Here is a 19,257-nt window from a genome sequence, read left to right on the forward strand (position 1 = left end):
AGTTAATGAATGTTTTAAGACTGCAAAAATGTTTTCTATGAGCGTCAAAATTTTATATGTTTTTCTGTACTAAATAGCCTGGGTGAAATTTAATAAAATAATATTAAATATGAACTCCTCTGAAAGCTTTAAAGTATTATTATTATTACTACCACTTAACCTGAAATAAAAGTGTTTAAGCCAGAATGTTAATATTACGTTAGTCTATAAATATTCTACTTAAATAAAAAACTGTCTTTGGGAAATTTAAGAAAACATATGGCAACTGTATTTGTTTTAATTCTACCAACACAAATATAATTTTCTATAATGTAATAACCAAGAATTTAACTATTAACTAGTATATCTGTCTCTGTTGAATATATGTATGTTGACATATGCAATCATATATGCATAAGTGTGTGCATTTGTGTGTGTGTGTGCAGGGGATATGTTATAATTAAATTATATTTTAATGTAAATACAAGTTCAATAACTCTGCAAGTGCCTCACAGTAGAAGAGAATGTGAGAACGAGGGAAATACAAATTGTGATGTGTTAAAATATGCATTCCTATTGTATTGAAAATTATTAGCATCATTCTTTACACTCTTGATAAAGGGAAATTCAAAGTGAGAATCTTCCTGTTGTACATACGTGTCTATTTGAGTTCATAAACCAAACAAGGTAGATACTTAGAAAAAAAAGTGTCAGAGATGTAGGTAAAAGAAAAATAAAGGCAATGTATGGCACCTGCCTCTTGACAGCTCTAAATATGTGGTCCATCACAGCCAGTTACTTAATCTTCTATACCAATGTCCTTAGAGGATTAATGCATGTTTTTATCTCAAGAAAAATGGAGAAGTTTATACTGCCTTTTCTTCACAGTTTAGATGAAAGTCTGCTGTCTTATTACTAGTTATTGAAAAGAGTAGAAGAGGAAATATATCATAATTATAAAATTCTAGTAATTACAATTTATTCATCATTTCTAAGGAACCAGGCACCATTCTAAAAAATACATAATCTTAGTCAATTTTTACATCTAAAATAATAAAAGCATAATATGCTAATTAGACCGGACATCCTTCCAAATGTCCCTCCTTCCTGACAAAGCTGCTGTGGGCGGGGGCCGAGGCAGAGGCAGCCGCTGTGGCAGCAGGGCCAAGGCCGCTGCACAATTTTTGTGCATTAGGCCTCTAGTATTAAGTATAAAAACAATTTGTAGAATTAACAGTACTATTGACCATATACAGATAAGGACATGAAATTGCTTATCAGGCAACTTGATCAGGGTTATTCAGCTAGCCTATGGCCAAAATGGTTCTGGAACTAAGCCTGTCCTCTTAATTCATACTTCCTTCATTGCTAAAGGGCACACATGCACAGCTGTAAGTTACAAAGAGAAACTACACCTAAGTATGCTTCTCTGTCTTACATCATTGTCTTTTTCAAGTACCCATGCCTTATTTTTTTGAACAGCTTTATTGAATACAATTGATATGCAAAAAACTTCACATATGTAATGGGCCCATACCTTATAAATGTCAGCTAACAGGGACAGGAGGCATTGGGGAAAGAAAGGCAATCACAGCTTTTGTACACTACTCAAAGTATTGCTCTATGTATTTCTATGAAAGAAAACAGCTGTCTCTTAAGGAGGGGCCAACTTATCCCTTAGTGTACAGCCCTGATGCTCCCATTCTACATTTCTTCATGGAAAGATCTGGACCACAAATGGACATTGTACTTCAAGCTTATAGTCATGATTTTGACGGTTCATTTGCTGAAGAGGAAGATAGTACTATATACAATCTACACTAATAAAAGAGATAGATGCAAATTGACCATACCCTCACAACCCCACCAACCAACCAGGAGTGAGTATGCAAATTAACCCAACAAAGATGGAGGGTTAATTTGCATATGCAGGCTGAGCGGCCAGGGGTGGGGTGGGATGCTTGTGTCGTTGCCATGGCAATGACACAGGCTTAGCTGGCAGCCAAAGGAAGGAAGGCCCATTCTTGCACAAATCTTCATGCATTGGGCCTCTAGTATCATTATAATGCTATATTATTATAGTTACAGATGTTTTAGCACATTATGTCTTATATTTTCTGCTTTGCACATTCTTTCCCTTTAAAGGGAGAAGTTTCTAATATTATAGAGCCTGTACTTGGCCAATGGAAGGATTCTTTTTGATAAAATTATTTAATCTTTGGTTCTCTCAGTTCCCTTACACACACACACACACACACACACACACACATACACACACATATACACACACACTTGCACATGCGCAGACCCTCCCACATATTCAGAAAATAAAACTTCTAAATCCTTAGTAGTCATATTTTTGCTGTTCAATCATAGAAAATTATGTCCTACTTACATGGATGAATGTGAAATATATGATAGCCATGTTTTCTAAAATATCACAAAAGTTCACCTTTTCACTTACATAGAATATTTAAAATCTAATCTATAATAATAAAAGAATAATATGCAAATAGACCAAATGGCCAAACAGTGGAACAACCATCTGGATGACCATGCTATGACACCCACTGGCGCCAGGCTAGCCTAGGCGGGTGCAATACAATTGGTTGGGGGTCCAGCCATTGTTTCATGATCACCCTGCAGAGGGAGGCCCAGGCCACCCACTGGTGGGCTGCAGCGGGTTGGTGGGGCCTCCCTCTGTGGGGGCGATCCATCGCAGAGCCCCAGCCTAGTAGGCAGGGCCTACCTCTTTGGGACAATGGATCGTGGGGTTCCTGCATTGTGAAAGGACACAGCCTGGGCTGAGGGAACCCCACTCCTGCCTCGAGTGCATGAATTTCGTGGGCCGGGCCTCCAGTATAATGTAAAATGGCTATCTCAATTACTTTATATCAGGTGATAGAAAGAGAAATGTATGTATTATATTCAATGAATGACTTAATTTTTAATTTATATTATCTTATTTAATCCTATAGAATGGAAGTTCTTATTTCTATGTTAGAGATGAAGAAATGCAGTTCTATAAAGTTTAGGTTAATTGCTTAAATTCTACAACTGGTGGATAATGAAACTAGGATTTGAACTAAGACTGATTTTAATGTACTGTTTTTAACTATGAATTACGGAGAGCAGGCTTGAGGGACATAAGAAAAAAGATTCTTTGAAGAGCAGGTTTGAATTCCATCTCTGGCTCATCCACAAAAGTGTGCTGGAAAGTCCTATTAGTAAGATATAGTGGGAGGAAAAGCATAAAACTCTGGATACTAAATTTTTTGACTATTTTTATTTAGCATTAAATCTAATCTTAGCAACTGTAATGTTTATATAGTCATCCCATATTTCAGGCTATAAAATCAGTAACTTCTTATCAAAAGTATATCTAATAGCCCAGCTGGCATGGCTCAATGGTTGAGCATCAACCTATGAACCAAGAGGTCAGGATTCAATTCCTGGTCAAGGTACACGCCCAGGTTGCAGGCTCAATCCCCAGTATGGGGCATGCAGGATTCTCTTTCATCATTGATGTTTCTACCTCTCTCTCCCTCACCCTTCCTCTCTGAAATCAACACACACACACACACACACACACACACACACACACATATATAATATCTACACTAATAAAAGAGAAACATGGTAATTGGTGTAAGACCGCTACCCTTCCCATTGGCTAATCAGCATATCCTTATGCAAATTAACTGTCAGCCAAGATGGCGGCCGGCAGCCAGGCAGCTGGAAGCGAACATGAGGCTTGCTTGCTGCAGTGACTGCAGACTCCAACGTTTCCCGCCTCACTTGCCGGCCTCTGAGCTGGCAGTTTGAAACATTCTAACAAATATAGGCCGGGATCTCAGAGCTGAAGTTATACATTGTTTCGATTATAGAACCGAAACAAACCAGATACCTGCTCTCAGAGCTAGAGCCAGAGCTAAAGCTGGCCCAGAATAAAATAAAAAAAAGGAGTCGTTGGGAGCTTCAATCAATAACCGCCAGCCTGAAAGAAGCCCTCAGCCCCTCACCCAGACTGGCCAGGCACCCCAGTGGGGACCCCCACCCTGAAGGGTGTGTGACCAGCTGCAAACAGCCATCATCCCCTCATCCAGGCTGGCCAGGCACCCCAGTGGGGACCCCCACCCTGATCCAGGACACCCTTCAGGGCAAACCAGCGGGCCCCCAGGCCTCTGTCCTATATAGTAAAAGGGTAATATGCCTCCCAGCACCAGGATCAGCGTAACGGGGGGCAGCGCCCAAACCCCATGATCGGCCCTGCTCTGTGTGTGACAGGGTAGAGCCATAACCTCCCCACCGGCCCTGCCCTGAGTGTGACAGTGGCGGAGCCCCAACCCCCTGATCGGCCCTGCTCTGTGGGTGATAGGGTATGGAGCCCCAACCCCCCTGATGGGCCTTGCTCTGTGCATGACAGGGGGAAGCGCCACAACCCTCTGATCCGCCCTGCTCTGTGTGTGACAGGGGGTGGTGCCCCAACTCCCCTATTGGCCCTACTCTGTGAGTGAGAGGGGGGAGCTCCTCAACCCCCTGTTGGGCCCTGCTCTGTGTGTGACAGGGTATGGAGCCCCAACCCCCCTGATGGGCCCTGCTCTGTGCGTGTCAGGGGGCGGCACCCCAACTCCCCAATTGGCCCTGCTCTGAGCCTGACCAGGGGCTGCATCCAGGGATTGGGCCTGCCCTCTGCCACCCGGGAGCAGGCCTAAGCCAGCAGGTCATTATCTCCCGAGGGGTCCCAGACTGGGAGAGGGCACAGGATGGGCTGAGGAACCCCCTTTCCCCCCGAGTGCACAAATTTTTGTGCACCGGGCCTCTAGTATATAATAAAGAGCTAATATGCTAATTAGACCAAACAGCAGAACATCAGTCTGGATGACATTCCAGATAATTATCTGGACGAAGCCAGTGCTGCAATGGCCAGCTGAGGCTGCGAGGGGCTGTGAGGGTTGGCCAAGGCTATGAGGGCTGCAAGGGCCGAGCCCCTTGCACAAATTTTGTGAATTGGGCTTCTAGTAGATAGATAGATAGATAGATAGATAGATAGATAGATAGATAGATAGTTGGATGGATGGATGGATAGATAGATAGATATTAAGGTATATCTAATTTGAGGTCTATCTATCTATCTATAATCTATCTATATATCTATAGAGAAAGATGCAACTAAATAAGTGGTACATTTTATTTCAAATCTTAAAAAGTAAAGGACAATAATGAAGTAAATTAAAAATCTCATATTTGACATACTATATTTTTTCTCACATAACCAATAGAATAGATAATTTAATTCATGAGCAGGCTAAGTTTAGTATTTCAAAAATCTATTATAGAAAACTAAATAGGACATAGAATTTAAAAACCTCTATGCAACTATCTATCTAGCTTTTTAAAGGTGGAATTCATTTTGTACTAACTATTGCTGGTGATCTCCAACCCTCACTCTTACCTTTATGTATGGTTTTCAGGTCATACTTGTTTGAATAAATTACCTGATGTACTTAGCATTCAACAGAATTCAAGATTTAACTATCAACTTGAAAGAAAAGTCATAATTCCTTTGCTATTAAATTCCAAATATGTGCAAACATAATCTCTTTGACTTTCCATATAGTTTCATTTGAGATTCTACTGACATTTGAACTACTATTCAAAGTCTTTGTGATACTAGAAGACCTTGTATACTACCTATATTTAGAATAACTTGTGAGGAAATAATTATTCTTCATATTTTTCATTTTAGTAAGTGGAGATCCAGTAAGTTTAAGTAACTTTATCAAAATTACAAAAATAGTGAGAGTGAAAGATGTGACCTAGTATAAAAGCAAAGGTTTTCCCATCTTTATTCCTAAGATTCTCTGACTCAGGCACGGTCCCTTTTCTGTCTTTATTTACTTCAGTATCCAAAGTGACTCTCAGCAGGACCTCCAGTTTCAGCTTTTACCAAGTGCTGCCTACAGCCTGACCTCCAGTTGTCCTTTTGAATGCTTCTCTCCTGTATCTACTTGGTCATGAAAACACTTCATCTCTCTTGCAGACCAGTGTTATATGGGGTTTCAAACTGCATTTCATGGAGTTTATGATTACATTTGGATTCTACTACAATCACATTTACAAATATCAAAGGTTTTTTTTAAAATGTGAATATCGCACCTAAACGTTTATGAATGTAAATGTTCATCCTAATGTGTCAAATATTTCTAAAATTTACTTATCCAAAACAACCAAATAAGAAATCAAAATTATTTATGCCAATACTATTTAGGTATTTGGGGAGAAAAAAAACACACACAGAGACATAGCTCTTTCTAAAGTTGCTTTCACCCAGGGTGACTTCAAACTGCATGCATTGTAACAATAATATTCCATACACATTACTGGCGCCACTTCATTTCACCTTATAGACTTCAGGGTGTCACTGTCCAATTTCTATAAAGGCTCTGACACCATCCATTTTTATTCTACAGCAGATTCTCTTTAGCTTGTAGTTAGCATTTCCATTCTCTGATACAAAACTCCCTCAGGGTCTTTTATACATATAAAAGCCTTCCTTGTTTCTGTCCAAAACCCCTTTGAACATATTTTCCAAAGATATTTATTTAAAGCTTTGCATTTTAACTTAGCACCAATGAATAAATATATAATAATGTCTTTGCTTAAGCAGAATATATTTAGATGATAATTCTGGAATTTAGACAACTAGAAAGCAAATCCTGAAAAATCTGTACTTTATATATTCTCCAATGAAATGTTAGTGTGTATATTTGATGAGTTTTTATTTTGTAATCAATAAATTGATTACATAGAGATAAAAATTAATATTTAAAATGACTTATTTCCTCTACCCTCTAGAATGTATAGTAATATAAACTAGAACTCTTAATGTAAATTTAAGCAAAATAAATAAAAAGAAGGTAAACAAAAGACAAAAATCTCGGTATAAAAACATCTATGGTTAAGAAAACATAAATAAATTGATTATATATCAGAATAAATATCACTTTGTTAGTAGAAAAAGCCCTAGGTTAATTCTCTTAATTTTATAAAATCAAGTGTGCAACTCTTTGCGTGCATGGGCTATCTTACAAATTATTCTGTCATTTAAAACTATATTAGGTTTTCTAAAGCATAGTTTCTCAATTAATTTTTACTCTCTGATTAACATCTAGGAGTAAAAATATATTCCATAGACAGAGATATGTGTTTATGAGAAAAAAATAAATCTTTGGAAATTGATTGTTCTTTACTTCAAAGAGTTTTGCAAAGTAAATTCAAAATGACTTGTTAAAATCACAAAATGACACAAAGATCCCAAAGTTGTTTACCAAAGTAAGGAAAGTCTTATCTAACCAGATCTAAAAAATACCTCCACAAACAAAGCAAAACATATATTGAATTAGACTGATATAATTACATAACTGTTACAGGAGAAAATTTTTAGTTTTTTATACTTAGTACTTCAAAAGCACTTTGGGTATAAAGGAAGCCCTGGAAAAATATTTATAGCATATGTGTATAAATAATTTTTTTCACTGCACATGTGATTATTACAGGAATGAAACATTAATTTAATTCTGGCCAACATATACATATTAGCCTCTTATTTTTTCACATGAGGTTTTTAGTTTATTATTATAGTCACATTTTACTGTTGATGGCATTATAGATACCCCTTAGCCGCCCCCCCCCCCCCCCCCCCCAGGCCTTCACCACACTATTTTCCATACCCATGGGCTATGTATATATGTTCTTTGGTTAATTATAGTCTTGATATCATTGATATGTAGCTTCTTTTATATTACTATAATGATAATCTACACTAATAAAAGAGAAACATGGTAATTGACGTACGACCGCTACCCTTCCCATTGGCTAATCAGTGAGTATATGCAAATTAACTGTCAGCCAAGATGGCAGCCGGCAGCCAGGCAGCTGGAAGTGAACATGAGGTTTGCTTCCTTCAGTGACTGCGGACTCCAGTGTTCCCCGCCTGCCTTGCCGGCCTCTGAGCTTCAGTTGGAAACATTGTAACATTTATAGAAGATAAACAAAACCCCAGAAACCTCCTGTCAGTCAGCCGGGATCTCAGAGCTGGAGTCGCAACATTGTTTCGAATACAGAAAACAAAGGCCAGAAACCTGCTTTCAGCGGAGCCTCAGAGAGAAAGACGGCTCTCAGCTCCAGTGACAGCCATTGAAGGTAAATAAATGCCAGAATAAAAAAAAAAGAAAAAAAGGAGAGGTTTGGAGCTTCAGTCGCCTGCCAGCCTGAAAACGGCCCTCAGCCCCTCACGCAGACTGGCCAGGCACCCCAGTGGGGACCCCCACCCTGAAGCAACAAGATGGCGGCTAATTCGCATACTGAAGGCAGGCGGCAGCAGGCAAGGCTGTCTTCGGTCTGGGACCCAGATCTGTGGCCCTGCCAGGCGGGATCAGCGGAGCCGCGAAGTCTCCCGGCGCCGGGATCAGCATGACAGGGGGCAGTGCCCCAACCCCCTGATTGGACCTGCTCTGTGGGTGATAGAGGGCGGCGCCCTAACCCCTCCTCCCCCCACTGGCCCTGCTCTGTGTGTGACAGGGTAGAGCCATAACCTCCCCATAGGCCCTACCCTAAGTGTGACAGTGGCGGCGTCCCAACCCCCTGAACAGCCCTGCTCTGTGTGTGATAGAGGGCAGTGCCCCAACTCCCCTATTGGCCCTGTTCTGTGTGTGACAGGGGGGAGCTCCCCAACCCTCTGATGGGCCCTGCTCTGTGTGTGACAGGGGGGAGCTCCCCAACCCTCTGATGGGCGCTGCTCTGTGCATGACAGGGTACGGAGCCCCAACCCCCTGATCGGCCCTGCTCTGTGTGTGGCAGGGGGTGGCGCCGCAACTTCCCCATCGACCCTGCCTTGAGTGTGACAGGGGGCAGTGCCCCAACCCCCCAATTGGCCCTACCCTGAGCGTGACTAGGGGTGGCATCGCAACCTCTGATCTGCCCTGCTCTGTGCATGACAGGGGGCGGCACCCCAACTCCCCAATCGGCCCTGCTCTGAGCCCGACCAGGGGCTGCACCTAGGGATTGGGCCTGCCCTCTGCCACCCGGGAGCAGGCCTAAGCCAGCAGGTCGTTATCTCCTGAGTGGTCCCAAACTGCGAGAGGGCACAGGCCAGGCTGAGGGACCACCTCTCCCCTCTGAGTGCACAAATTTTTGTGCACCGGGCCTCTAGTATAATAAAATTTCTCAGCATTTCTTTAGATAGTAGAGATAAATTAGATTACTGTTAGAAAACATATAAACTCTTCTTCCCAGGGAAAAACACTAAAAAAAAATGAGTATAGATTAGTGAATTTTCAACAATATATAGATAAATTGTTAAAAAGATGTGAGTCAGTTACGAGTAGGTGTGAGAAACTTTGAGAACAAGAAATTGTAGAGCTTGACATTTGAGTATATAACATAATGTCCGTCACATGTGACAGAGAAAAGGTGTATATCAATATAGACAGACTGTAGTGAGAATAGTGGTTAGTTAGTAAAATTGGGGTGGCAAATGGTTTGTGCAACATCAGCCTAACAATGATAGAAGTGGAAGACAGCATGATTGCCTGTGAGCATTATTATTTAAACAACTGATACTTCAGATAAAGTATCAAAATATTTAAAATAGCAATGACTAACTAGTTCATAGTTATATATGCTAGACATTCTTATAAATGTTATATATGTGATTTCTTACTTAGTCTTCAACATTGTATGGAGATGGAAATGTTAATTATAGTAATGAGAAAGTTTTTATTTCTTGTCTAAATTCACAAACAGTAAGAAGTCATGTCAGAACTAAAGCAAACTTTGTCAAACATAGGACTTCCTGGCCTTAAACCACTATCGTGGCCTGAAGAACTAAAAGGAATGAATGAGAACAATTTCCATAAATTACTAGTAAGAATCAAGTTTATTTATTCTTTCATGAAACAAAGTATTTTCTCAGAAGAAGGGATGGAAATTAATGGGAATTAATTTTGCTTTTATTTTTTCTTTATTGATTAAGGTATTACATATGTGTCCTTATCCCCCCATTGCCATCCACCCCACTCCTGTTCATGCCTTCACCCCTGGTGTCTGCGTCCATTGGTTATGCTTATATGCATGCATATAAGTCCTTTGGTTGATCTCTTCCCCTTACCTCTCCCCTCCCCTACCTTTCCTCTGAGGTTTGAGGATCTGATCAATGCTTTGTCTCTGAATCTGTTTTTGTTCATCAGTTTATGTTGTTCATCAAAATCCACAAATGAGTGAGATCATGTGATATTTATCTTTCTCTGACTGACATTTCATTTAACATAATGCTCTCCAGCGCCATCCACACTGTTGCAAATGGTAGGAGTTCATTCCTTTTTACAGCAGCATAGTATTATATTGTGTTTTCTAAATAAGTGGCATTGGCTTGCTCAATAGTAGTGTGTGTGTGTGTGTGTGTGTGTGTGTGTGTGTGTGTGTGTGATATCTAACATAATCAAAATGTTTTTATTAAAGATAACACATAATGTTAAATTTAGTCTCCCTAAGTGTAGACAAAAAATAACACAAATAGGTAAATAACGAAATATCAAGCGATTCTAAATTATATGAAGAAAAAGTGTGGTAACAGCATACAGCTTGACCATACCCAGAAAAGGTGCACCAATCATTCTGAGGAGGTGATCTCTGAGGTGAATATGGAAAATAGAGGACTTATCATGATGATATCTGGGGGAATAATGCTTTGGGCAGGGGAAATAGCAAAAGTAACCGTTTTGTGGTACACTTGCCATAGTGTGCTCTAGAATTAGCAGAGAAACCCATGTGGTTACAGCACAGTGAGTATGGAGAAGTGTTATAGATAAAATGAGAAATGGCCAAAGCAAGACCAAGAAGAATATTGAGTCGTTGAGTCTATAGTAAAGAATTTTTATTTCATTTCAAGTGCAAAGAGAAGTGAATTGTCAAATTCTTAACAAGGACATGCATGACATGATCAAATATATCAGTTTTATGTATTCTTACTACCTTTTAGACAGGGGTAAATATTCATATACATACATTTCAGTAGTTAATATCATTAAGCATGAATTTAAGCCTATTTTCCAAAGTCTAAGTAGACAAAGTGTGTTACTTAAAGTACTTTTCTTTATATATATTTAATTAATTTCAGAGAGGAAGGGAGAGAGAGATAGGAACATCAATTATGAGAGAGAATCATTGATCAGTTGCCTCCTGCATGCACCCCCTCCTCCAGTGGGGATTGAGCCCACAACCCAGGCATGTGCCCTTGAACAAAATCGAACCCAGGACCTTTCAGTCCACAGGCTGATGCTCTATCCACTGAGCCAAACCAGCTATAGCAAGTGTTTCTTGTATTACTTTACTCTTTAGGCCTAAAGTATTTTAGTATTTTCCATATGATTTATGTCAAACACCTCACTCTCTCTCTCTCACCATTAAATACATAAATATATCATATATCATATAGCATATAGCATAACATAATACACTTATATGTATAGTGTATGTATATTTGTGGTGTTTACAAAAATTAAGAAAGTAAAGGTATGTGGGAAGCCACCACTTGCCAATACTGTCAATGCACCAAGGAACCTGGAAGGCATTAGCAGGGCTGATGCTTAGCACAGATTGTTTGTGTTGAGATAGTGGTGGCTCAAGGCAATTCCCTAACCTGATAATCCTTTTACTGTTTACCAAACTTTACCTTTGATATGCCTGTATGCATTGCTAAAAGGCAAATGCATATTCAAGTGAATAAAAAGCAAAGCAGACTGAGAAGCCCTGGTGTCTCTTCAAGAAAGAGGCTCTACCTGGCCCCCAATGCCTTCTAAATTCTTATTTCTTGTATAGCATTTTCATTTGAGTGTTGGACCCTCCTTCGGATCCTGAACCCTGCCATGCAGGTCACGGCAAAGGTAAAATGTTTCAAAGAAGAATAAATAGTCAACCCTTATATGCTGTGGAGAATCAAGATGAGAACTAAGAAGTGTACAGTGAATTTATGAACCTGAAAGTCAAGTGGCTACCTGAGAAAGGTGGGAAGTGTCATAAAGGTATAGTAAGATTGGAGAGAATTGGAAATAATGCCATGGAAATACTAATTGGAAAAGTGAACTCTGAGAAGTGTGTGTAGCAGAAGAATATAGAAGCATCCAGTGGGGAACATGTGGGTCTAGTCATGGATCGGAGATAGCTGCAGTAAACACTGAGAGACTCCAATGAAAAGGATTTTATTGGGAAAACAGAACTGGCAATTAGAAATATAGACGACTTGACAGATTAAGGCAAATACATGAGAAATCAAAAGTAGAAATTGAACATTGTTAAAAGTATGTGTGCTTCCTCCCATTACAAAAGGTGAAAAGAGGAGAGTGTTAGTTGAAGATTAAGGTAAGCTTTTTAGACTTCTATGAGGGATAGAACCAGAGGCATGAATACATGGAACAGACTAACAGCTGTCAGAGAGGAGGGCAGTGGGGGACACTGGAGGAAAGAAGGTGAAGGAATTAGCCAAAGAACACATATGTATCACCCACGGACAGAGACAATAGTGTGATGTAGGCCAGAGGGAAGGGGGTAGGGGAGCAAGGGCTGGAGAGAGGTGAGAAATGTGGGGGAATATGGAGACATCTGTAATTGTGTCAACAATATAGTTCTCTCTCTCTCTCTCTCTCTCTCTCTCTCTATATATATATATATATGTATATAAATATATATATATATATGTAGATAGACATATATCTTTATATATAAAGATATATATATCTTTATATATAAATATATATATGTAGATAGATATATATATCTACACTAATAAAAGAGAAACATGGTAATTGGCGTACGACCGCTACCCTTCCCATTGGCTAATCAGCATATCCTTATGCAAATTAACTGTCAGCCAAGATGGCGGCCGGCTTTAGGCTTGGGGCGGTGAGGAGCCAGCCAGCGATCAGCTGCGGCGGGGAGCTGGGGGTGCCCCGGCCCAGGCCTAAAGCCTCGAGCAGAGGCTTTAGGCTTGGGCCGGGGAGGAGCCAGCCAGCGATCTTCCATGGCGGCGGCGGTGGTGGCGGCGGCTGCGGCGGTGAGCTGGGGGTGCCCTGGCCCAGGCCTAAAACCTTGGCCTGAGGCTTTAGGCCTGGGTCAGGGAGCAGCCAGCCAGCGATCGGCTGCGGCGGGAGCTGGGGGTGCCCCGGCCCAGGCCTAAAGCCTCGAGCAGAGGCTTTAGGCCTGGGCCGGGGAGGAGCCAGCCAGCCAGCCAGCGATCTTCCGCGGCCGGGGGGGGGGGGGGGGGGTGGGTGGGGGTGGGGGGGGGCGGCGGCGGCGGCGGCGGCTTTAGGCTTGGGGCGGTGAGGAGCCAGCCAGCGATCAGCTGCGGCGGGAGCTGGGGGTGCCCCGGCCCAGGCCTAAAGCCTCAAGCAGAGGCTTTAGGCTTGGGCCAGGGAGGAGCCAGCCAGCAGCGATCTTCGGAGGCGGCGAGATGCCCAGGCCTAAAACCTCGGCCTGAGGCTTTAGGCCTGTGTCAGGGAGGAGCCAGCCAGGGATCGTTGATGGCTGCGGTGGCGGGGACCTGGGGGTGCCCCGGCCCAGGCCTAATGCCTGGGCCAGAGGCTTTAGGCCTGGGCCGGGGAGGAGCCAGCCAGTGATCCTTGATGGTGGTGGCGGCCCGAACCCGGGCGCAGCCAGCCAGCGATCCTTGATGGCCACGGTGGCTTGGAGCTGAGAGTGCCCTGGCCCAGGGCTAATGACTCGCCAGAGGCGTTAGGCCTGGGCAGGGGCCAAACCAGCAATTGGTGTGAACTACAGAGGAAACACCTTTTCTGACCTCTGATTGGTTAAGCTCTCTGTATGCCACTGGTAATATTCTTAGTAACTTGAGTAATAAAAGTCCAAAAAGTGATCTAGGGTTTTTTTTTACCACACTCCTGGAGAAAAAAATGAAGGTCTGCTGCTGGAGGGTTAAGAAATGTCATATCCTGTCCTAGCCAGTTTGGCTCAGTGAATAATGCCTCGGCCTGCCCAACGCAGATTCTGGGTTCAATTCTGACCAAGGGCATGTACCTAGGTTGCACGTTCCTCCCTGGCTCCGGCCCAGGTCAGGGCTCATGCAGGAGGCAACCAATCAAAGTGTTCCTCTCACTTTGATGTTTTTCTCTCTGTCTTTCCCTTTCTTTTCCACATTCTCTAAAAATCAATGGAAACATATCCCCAGGTGAGGATAAAGAAAGAAAGAAATGTCATATCCTATGAAAGACACTTCTTGAAAATGCCTAAAGAAAGTTGTCATTTTTTCATGGTAAAGGGACTGGAGTCCGTGTTGATGAAAACACCTTGGTGGCTGCGGTGACTGGCAGTGGCTGCAGCAGCGGGGTGATGGGGCTGTTGCCTTCCCCTGATCAGCCCGGTCGCCTTCCACAAAGGGAGGCCAGACTGTGGCTTAGGCCCGCTCCCCAAGGGGACCAGGGAGCAGGTAGTAGGACATCCCCTAGGGCTCCCAGTATGTGATAGGGGGCAAGCAGGGCTGAGGAAACCCCCTCCCCAGTGCACAAATTTTTGTGCACCGGGCCCCTAGTCTTTATATAAAGATATATATATATATACATATATATATGTATATATATATATAGAGAGAGAGAGAGAGGGGGGGGGACATGCATATATAAAAATTATATATAATTTTTTTAAAAAAGAAAACAGGAGGAAAAAGAAGGCAAAGGAAATTTGAAGAGCTTTAAAAACAATAAGTTAATAAAAATAACTTTCTAAAAATCAGACTTCTTAAACAATGTCTGGAAGGAACAAATTTTGCCAAAAATTTCTCATTTTACATTTTAGTACTTTTATGCAAAAATAAAGTGATAAGATTGCTCCAAGGTGGAAGAGAAAATTTTATCCTGAGTGAGTATGAGGTTTGCTGGGAAGGTATCTCAATATAAAGGGGCCTCTACTCTGAGCCATAAAGAACAGATAGAACCTGGACATGAGACAATAGAAAAAGCAGTGTTCTTAGTATGAATAACAAAAAATAAAGGCTTGAAAGTAAAAAAGATGTCTCACTGTGTCATAGTCACTGTGGGTAGGAGATGTTGTATTTGCTCTTCTTTTCTATCTTCTCAAATTGTATGTGTGTGTGTGTGTGTGCACGCGTGTGAGAGTGTGTGTGTGTGTGTGTGTGTGTGTGTTTATGTGTATAAGTGTATGTATGAAAACACTCATAAGTTCTAAAGGTAAAAATGATTGTATATACAGGGTGGAGCAAAAGTGGATTTACAGTTTTGAGTATGCAACACACAGTTTATTCTTGTATTATTAATTCTTAATTTTTTTAAATATATTTTATTGATTTTTTACAGAGAGGAAGGGAGAGAGACAGATAGTTAGAAACATCGATGGGAGAGAAACATCGACCAGCTGCCTCCTGCACACTCCCCACTGGGGATGTGCCCGCAACCCAGGCACATGCCCTTGACCGGAATCAAACCCGGGACCCCTCAGTCCGCAGGCCGACGCTCTATCCACTGAGCCAAACTGGTTTCGGCTATTATTAATTCTTATATTATTTTTCATATGAACAATTGTAAACCTACTTTAGCCTCACCCAGTGTGTATGCGTGCGTGTGTGTGTGTGTGTGTGTGTGTGTATGCGCGCGCGTGCACACACACACGCGCGCGCACATATGTTTTGTTCATCTGAGATTCACTTCAAAATTTGGAAAGTTAGAACCTAAGGGAATTGGAGCACTTTGCTATAGCTGCCTGCTGCATGTGCCTAAGGGCAACACACACTTTTTAAGAGAGCAGAAACTACATAATGTCAACGGTTTTTTAAAGTTTTGCCTCAGCTCACCTTCAGTCCAGAATCTCTTTTAGAAGCAGGGCTGTCTTTATAGTTATTTCAGCACAATGTTCATAGTTGAAACATTAAAATGGGTTGTATCAAATGCACACATAATTTAAAGTAGGGTTAAAGGAAAAGTATTCCATTGTTACAGTTTTTCAGTCTCATGAATAAAAAGGTAGAGTTATTTTTAAATCTAACAAATTACTTCTCATTACATTTATTTTTGTTCCTGACTTCCTGATCCTGTAAAATACTCTTATTTATATGTCCTTAGCCAAAACCTCAATATAAATTACTTATTTTCAAACATATTTGTTGAACCATCATTAAATCTGGACAGATATTATATGTTTAATCTCTTTTGTAAGTAACATACTTCCTCTTCTTGAAAATAATTAGCAAGGTCGATAGTAAATATATATATATACATATATATATGTATGTATATATATATATATATATACTGAAATAATCAAATTGATATGAATATTTATTAGTGACCTATCAGACTGTCATTGTGAGTTGCTTATACCTTCGAAGCTGGGAATACTCTTCTGGTTAAATCCCTAAATATATTTATGTTCAAGTTTCATAGATATAGATTTAGATATAGATATAGATATGGATATAGATATAGATAGATATAGATATAGAACACAAATGTCTAATTACTCATGCGATTGAGTTATTGAAAAGAAGAAAAACTAATGACAAGTTACTTTAAAAACTTTACTTTAAAAATAGATTTAGCTTTAAGTGAAGCTGATTAGTTGCAAAGTATTTTGATATTCACATCACTGATTTCTGAACAAATGCTTATGAAGAAAATGAAGTTATATAAATGCAACTAAAAATGATAAGTTTCTATAAGAATGACAGTGCTGTAATGTGTAATTCTGCCATTACCTAAAATTAATTTTATATAAGTCAAATATTTGTATGTAGTCACATGTGTGTATAAATATTTTCTTGCTATTTTAGACATACAAAAATTTAGGTAGAGTGTATAACAGGTAGAGATTTTTGTAGTAATATTGAAGTACATTACAGGTTGAAGGAATTTATGCAAAAAACAAAAGCTCATATTTTGAATACGTGTGCACTGTTACATTACTTAGAGCTAAAGTGACAAAAGCCATATGAAGACAAACTCACCCAGAATTATTATTTCCAGATTTCCTCTTTTCCAATTTTTAGAATAAAAAAGAGTTTAGGGTAGTCAAAAATGTCTACAAGTAAACCCAATGGCAAAAATAGGTTGGATTCTTGAAGCTCTATGGAGACGAGCTACTGGGCAGTGATGACACCATTGGTCAGGGGAAAACTCAAACATATGGACTCACTCTCAGCCATGGATCAGAGTACTGACTTTATTCCCTGTGTTTTGACCAGGAATTCTACAGTATAAGATATAAAATAACACCACGTTTCATTCAACAGAAGTGTAGTTTAAGACTCCCCTACCTCCCATACAAATTTAATATGTGCAATATGACTTACTGCTTCACTTTTATTTTTCTATATAACACACACCCAAAAGCATTATGAAAAAAATAGTTCAAAAGAAAAGAAAACAGTTTATGACTTGTAACATAGAACAGCTTCTCTGCTCCCTAACCACATTATGGTTTAAAAGCATTTTTTTTTTTTTATCAAACTCTCAACATTGCAAAGAAAAAGAAAGCTTCGCTTACCAGAGAGGAATAAAGCTTCAACCTTGCTCTAACGTTTTCTGCAGCTCTTGTTTGAAAAGGGAGAACCAAAGCAGCTTTGTGCATACAACTGATCTGGCTGATCTCCAGTCCCTGCACAAAAAAACAGTATAATTGGCTCTCAAAAAAGTGTTGTAAACATTCATCATGATGGCCCTTGCATGTTGAATCTAGTCACTGTTACCCTAGTAGACTTTTCCAAACACACCAATTTCACATTTCTACTTTCATTGCTTACGGTTTGTTTGCTTTTTCTATTTAATGCTGAAAATAATATTGTTAAAAAACATTTCTGAGTTCCAGCTCTACTACTATGTCTAACTCTTGGGTTCTGAAAGTATGATTCAAGACAAAAACAAAAAACATTTTAAATCAAGACAACATTGATAAATACATTTACTTGACATCTGTATATCTTTATTTTTAAATTTAACAATATTTAGCCCATTACTTATAGGATAACAATTATCAGGATTAATTCTCTTTTATCCACTATTTGATAAAAGTCAAGTGAACATTGCACATCTCCGTGCAGAAGCCACATCAATAATGCCTACACATACCCTAGAGTCTGAGACCAACTGTGCCGGATTTCTTAGTCTCGTTAAATATTCCACTGTTCCCTTGCCCAAACCTTCAAAAGGGTTCAAACACAATCACATCTTTTAATTTTTATGGGAGCAATGAAAGGGTCACATAGCCTGGGCTTTTTTCTTATTTTTAAACATTCCATTTTTATGGGAGCAGTAACTGATTTTAACTATGAGTGGCATATTCCTGTTACCAAGAATATGTGAACACTAGATCAAAAAATAAGCCTCAGTGAAAAACAGTCTCAGATTGTATAAAGTCTTATAACGATCTTAGCAGTACATCAATCTTAGAACTACATGTTGCCTTTTTCCCCATGTGTATAAAGCCTGATGAGCAGTTATCAGCGGTGATACTGTTTAAAAAATATTAAATGCATGGAAGTTTGTGTGTGTGTGTTTCATTTTTAATCTGATATTTATTTTTTCATTATGCAAATTAAACAAGTATAAAATAATTTATAACTCTATAAATTATGGTTCTATAAATCTTGAAAATTGAAGATTATGACAACTTATGAGATATGTCTCCTGGAAGAAGTACACATTTAGATATTTGACAAGTGTAAAACTTCTCTATACTACTGAACCTTTTAAAGAAATATTTTAATTACATTAAAATAGCCTAGAACCACCTGGCTGGCATGGCTTAGTAGTTGAGCATCAACCTATGAACCAGGAGGTCAGGCTGTGATTCCTGCCAGTGCATATGCCCTGGAAGCAGGCTAGATCCCCAGTGTGGGATGTGCAAGAGGCAGCCAATCAATGATTCTCTTTCATCATTGATGTTTCTATCTCTCCCTGTCCCTTCTTCTCAGAAATCAATACAAATATATTTTTAAAAATATGACCTATAACCTTGAATACTGAACATTCCATGTTTATATTTGTGGATCTCAGTCCCATTTAAAGATTTTGATTGTATTTGAGAATACTATAGACAGATATATATATATACACACACATACACTAGTGCAGCCGCGGGCAAACTATGGCTCGTGGGCCGGATCCGGCCCGTTTGAAATGAATAAAACTAAAAAATAAAAAGACCGTACCCTTTTATGTAATGATGTTTACTTTGAATTTATATTAATTCACACAAACACTC

General features: G+C 40.0%; 1 protein-coding gene across 2 annotated transcripts in view; it reads right to left on the reverse strand.

The window, feature by feature from the left end:
* MGAT4C (MGAT4 family member C) overlaps window positions 1–19,257 on the reverse strand; it is a 740,042-nt gene that overhangs the window by 399,130 nt on the left and 321,655 nt on the right. For both annotated transcript variants that reach the window (XM_070407598.1, XM_070407599.1), the window contains exon 2: window positions 17,542–17,652. The gene's annotated coding sequence lies outside the window, so the exon portion shown is untranslated. The remainder of the gene's footprint in view (window positions 1–17,541; window positions 17,653–19,257) is intronic.

This window comes from Myotis yumanensis, unplaced genomic scaffold (assembly GCF_028538775.1).
Source record: "Myotis yumanensis isolate MYYU_CA2020_CCGP unplaced genomic scaffold, mMyoYum1.0.hap1 SCAF_3, whole genome shotgun sequence".
NCBI classification, from domain to species: Eukaryota; Metazoa; Chordata; class Mammalia; order Chiroptera; family Vespertilionidae; genus Myotis; species Myotis yumanensis.